The following is a 5,405-nucleotide window of genomic DNA, read 5'->3' as shown; positions in this document are numbered from 1 at the left end:
GGATGTCAGTCTACTAATCTAAAAAAAAAAAAAATCAAAACAGTCCCATACGGCTCAGAACGTTGAAAAACAATTTTTTGTATGTGTGCAAATGCACGTATTCCGTGTGAAAACATGGTCACATCTGTAGCAATAAACATGATCGTGTAGGCGGGGAGGAGGGAACGTTTACGGCGTTAACGCTTTCACAGAAAAATCTTCCGAGGGGGGGGGGGGGGAGGGGGGGGAGACAACTAATTAATCAACAAACAAACACGTGCATCTGCCTGCAAAATGACGCACGTCAGCAGCGCGCCCGCTGTTGGCGCAACTAAGCCCTTATCCAATAAACAGCAAACACCATCCCGTTTGAAGTCTCAAATCACATCCGGTAATAACGGCCTTAAAAGGGCAAGGGATTCCGTAGTCCTTTCAGTACCTGACTAACTCCGCACCATCCAGTGACAAAGTCTGCAGCAGAATCTGGACACCTGTTGAACCCTATAGCTCAGCAAGATGGTTAAACTGATGATCTTATGCTCCATGGCAGTTCTGGCTCTTCTTCTGCATGGTAAGTTGTTGTTATTGTTGTTGTTCAGGGGCGGAGCAGTTAAGCCCGAGGGGGGGGGGGGGGGAGGGGTTACAACCTGGGGTCCAGGGGTCGCTAGAGGTTGGGCACCGTGTCAACGCCCCGTTGGGGGGTCTGGAGGGGGGCAAAGCCCCCCTGAAGCTGAAGAATTTTAGCTATCTTATAAACAATTTGTGGCTTATCCTTGATTTTAAACATGATCAACTGGTGTCAGCAGCCACTCATTATTTCTATTAAAGTTAGTATTAAATAATGGCAATTTATCTTCCATGATATCTGCTCCCGACATCATATAGTATGGTTAGAAGAAAGACATGTCGCATAGGATTGGCAATTAAAACTGTACAAAAATGATACTGATTAAACAATTAACACTTTCCCCCGGCTTTACAGACAGAAACAACAACAAAATTCACACACATTTTTTTTTTTTTTTTTTTTACAGCCGAGGGGGGGGGGGGGGGGGGGTGTTCCGGAACCCCTGTAACCACCCCCATAATCCGCCCCTGTTGTTGTTGTTGTTGATGTTGTTGTTGATGTTGTTGTTGTCGTTGTTGTTGTTGTTGTCTTTGAGGCGCTTGGCCGCGGGGAACAAAGTTATAACGTTTTGGTTGGGGGAAAATGTAGTATGCATGTTAATTTCATTCTGTGAGTTTGACAGATTGACTAACATGTGTTATTTCGCTTCATATATATGCGACTTGGGTTTTTTCTTTCATTTTCAACAGGAACTACTGCTGGAGGCGGCGGCAATGTCGGTCGCCCGTTGCCAAGTGGAGTGGCCAACCCGTGCACTCAAGCTGCCATAGATAACGGCGAGTTCTACTTTGCTTACCCTAATAACAAAGGGAAGTAAGTACTGACACCGTTTTGATCATCACCGTTTTTCTCATTAGTCACCCATTCTTTCTTAAAGGCAGGGTCCTTCCCGTGTACATGTTTTGGCTCAAAATTTCAGATCTCGCTTGGCTTTTACAAGGGATAAGGCCGTTCATCCACTTTCTTTCTTTCTTTATTTGGTGTTTAACGTCGTTTTCAACCACGAAGGTTATATCGCGACGGGGAAAGGGGGGGGGGGGGGGGGGGGGGGGGAATGGGATAGAGCCACTTGTTAATTGTTTCTTGTTCACAAAAGCACTAATCAAAACATTGCTCCAGGGGCTTACAACGTAGTACAATATATGACCTTACTGGGAGAATGCAAGTTTCCAGTACAAAGGACTTAACATTTCTTACATACTGCTTGACTAAAATCTTTACAAACATTGACTATATTCTATACAAGAAACACTTAACAAGGGTAAAAGGAGAAACCGAATCCGTTAGTCGCCTCGGGTAAATTCTTCCCCCTAACCCGCGGGGGGTATTCATCCACTTGGACACACACCAAAACTCAACAGCCTTGGTGCAGAGCAGAGTCACTGAGTGGGACTATTTTTGTTTAATGAATTAATTTCTTAAAAAGCCGCCAGTGTTAATCTAAGAAATAAATTTTATTTTTTTAAAAATCCCACTCTGCAGAGGAAGCAGCCAGTGTTGATTTGTGGTATGTGTCCGAATGGAGGGTTGGTCAAGGGATATCTATGGTCCAAACCTTTGAGCTTGAGCAGATCAAAGACAGTGAGCGGAACTGTTTTAACGCAAAGGGATGTGCCTTTAACGGCACAGTCAGCCTCCCGTAAACCATCACAGACACTGTCAGGCTTTTACACACAGTCAGCCTCCCGTAAACCATCACAGACACTGTCAGGCTTTTACACACAGTACAAACACCCTTTCGTTTAATTTCTTCATCAAACTTTATAGGCTGCAAAAGCATTTGTTTTGGCTTTTTACCACATCTTCTACACTGGAGATATCTTTCGCAGTGAGGCTACACCCAAAATTGACAACAATAGCTTTGCCTGTGCTGATGATGTGTGATCTATCTAGTAAGTGTTTTAACAGGAAAATGTGTATAAATACAATATGTCAAACTGTCTTTACAATAACAAAACCCAGTTTTAGAAATAACATCCGCACCTATTTATTACTCTATACATTCGACCATTAATTATTTTTCTGATTATTTGTTTATTCTTTCTGGGGTCCCTGTAGGCAAAGCCACCAAGTTTGATCGCAATGTAAGATGTGAAAGCGTAACCTCGATAATGTTTCCAAGAATTGCTACTAGTGAATACATTATGAAAAATTTGAAGCCTGCAGCTTCAGAAATTTTACAGTGATTAGCTGGAGCCTCTGGGATTTTTTTGGGAAGAAATACATTATTTAAAAAATAAATGTGATACAAGGTCTAAAATGAGCACGAAGGTGTCTGGTTATGCTTTTTTGGCTTATAAGTATATCACAATATTAAGAAAAATTAAAATTAAAAAAAATGCAAATAGTCAGTTGTAATTGTTCGTGCCACCTCTCTCTCCTCTTGTAGGCTCAGACCATGGGAGATAATAATCTAAAAAAAGGTCAACATTTTGAACTGCGGGGTTTCTTACCTTGGATCACAACTGGTGATCGCTTTGAAACTAACTTGATACGTGAAAAGGCTGAATAATAACATTAATACATGTATGTATGTTTTTCGTGATTGTTGCGGCCAGATTCCTTCCGGGTCCTCTTCAGTAGAGTTGTTTACTTTGATCGCGACTTTGGGATGTTGGTTTTTATATTTAGTCAAGTTTTGTTTTAACATAGACGGGGAATCGAGACGAGGGTCGTGGTGTATGTATGTATACTATGTATGTATGTATGTATGCGTGTGTGTGTATGTGTATAGAGCGATTCAGAGAAAACTATTCTACCGATCTTCATAAAATTTTACATGAGAGTTCCTGAGTATAATATCTCCAGACGTTTTTTTCATTTTTTCAATAAATATCTTTGATGACGTCATATCCGGTTTTTTGTGAAAGTTGAGGCCGCACTGTCACGCCCTCATTTTTTAATCAAATTGATTGACATTTTGGTCCAGCAATCTTCGACAAAGTCCGGACTATGGGATTGAATTTAAGCTTGGCAGCGTAAATATTTGTTCATTAGTTTGCTCATTAAAGTTGTCATTAAAATCGAATTTTCACTAACAGATTTAAAAATAATTGCATCGTATTTCTCACTTTCTCCTGATTTCAAAAACATATACATATGTCATGTTTACTATGAAAATGTGCTCAGAATTACAGAAAATAGGTTTGAGTAAGTACTGCGTTCGAGCGCTGCGCGGAGACGAGCGTGACCCGTCTCGGGTTTTTGTATGTGGTTAGTCAAGACTATCTTAGTATAGTCTTGGAGATGACTGTTTTTGTCTGGCTCCTGCTTATTTCATGCACAAGCACATGGCCGCGGTGGACAAAGCTATAAAAGTTTGTTACAAAAAGGAAAGCAGTGCGTTAATTTCATTCTGTGAGTTCAACAGATTAACTAAATGTAGTACAGTAACTTCGCCTCACGCGACTTGTTTTATTATGTTCTCATTTGTTGTTGGTTTGTTGTTGTTTTCATCAATAAACATCTTGAGCTTGTTTCGTGTTTAGGTTCATCCAGTGTGATGAAGCACTCAACGCCTACGTGTTGAAATGCCGGAACGGCTTGCACTGGTCCCAATACGCCACAGCCTGTGACTACCCCGTAACCACCACCCGGCCCGCCCCCTAGTAAGCGTCTTGGTGCCAGATCGCTGTTCAGCTGGTGTCCGACAAGTGCCAGAACTTCTCCCAAAGCAGCGTCGCCTCACTGCACGCGAGTGTAAAATGCCCCTTGGACTCTTCTTTAACCATACTGACCCTTACTTTGCTTATTATGATATAAAAACTGTAACTTGCTCAAGGTTTATACATTCAGATCTCTCGCCTTTTGTAGCAATGCCCCCAACACACCCACCCCACCCCCCCAAAAAAAGATTAGAATAAAATACAAAAACTAGCATACTAAGAAACATTCATATTATCAGAAAAATACAAAAACTGTAGCTTGCTTGGAAACATTCATATTATCATCAGAAAAATACAAAAACCGCAGCTTGCTAAAAGACACATTCTGTTGCCCTTTACTTTCCATACACTTACAAGACCGGTGCAGGAAAATGTGCTGTGCTGTTTGAGTGACAAGACCATACGTCTATTGTGAATTTAGCGACAGTTTGATGTGACGAGTTTCCACCTTGTAAACCTATTTCTATACATCTTTTGCATTTAATGTCCAGCCTGAAAACAGATCATTGTTTCCTTCTTGTGCAATAAAATCTTTTTCTTTCTCTGAAGTCGAAGTGCCTTGCCTCAGATTCTGTTCTGTACAGGTGTGTGTGTGTGTGTGTGTGTGTGTGTGTGTGTGTGTGTGTGTGTGTGTGTGCACATACGCGTTACATGTATGAGTCTTCCCTTGCATCTGTCGCACCATGTGTCTGTCAGTTTGCCTTTGTGTTTTTATGTCTATGTGTGTGTGTGTGTGTGTGTGTGTGTGTGTGTGTGTGTGTGTGTGTAATTCCTGCATTCTATCGCAAGAAATCGGCATAAAAAAATGAAAAGGAACCTCTGAAAAAAAAATCATCTGCAATGTCTCACCTTAACCCTTACACTGGTGCAATTCTGTAACACATGTTACATAGCCACTGGTGAATTAACAGAGAGAAAAATAAAGAAAAACGGTCATATAGGTTTTCGCATCCATGGGAGGTAATCGGAACCGACCAAACAGACTGAGCCAGTAGCGCGACATATGTCGTGACAACTAGGTGACAGTATACGTAAAGTAGCGCGACATATGTCGCGACAACCAGCCATTCAATTGCACCCATTCAAGTAAATGACTTTTAATGAAAGTAACATATAAAAATGTTAAAGCTTTA

The sequence above is a fragment of the Littorina saxatilis genome, linkage group LG15 (genome assembly GCF_037325665.1).
Source record: "Littorina saxatilis isolate snail1 linkage group LG15, US_GU_Lsax_2.0, whole genome shotgun sequence".
NCBI classification, from domain to species: domain Eukaryota; kingdom Metazoa; phylum Mollusca; class Gastropoda; order Littorinimorpha; family Littorinidae; genus Littorina; species Littorina saxatilis.
This window is presented reverse-complemented; position numbering follows the sequence as displayed.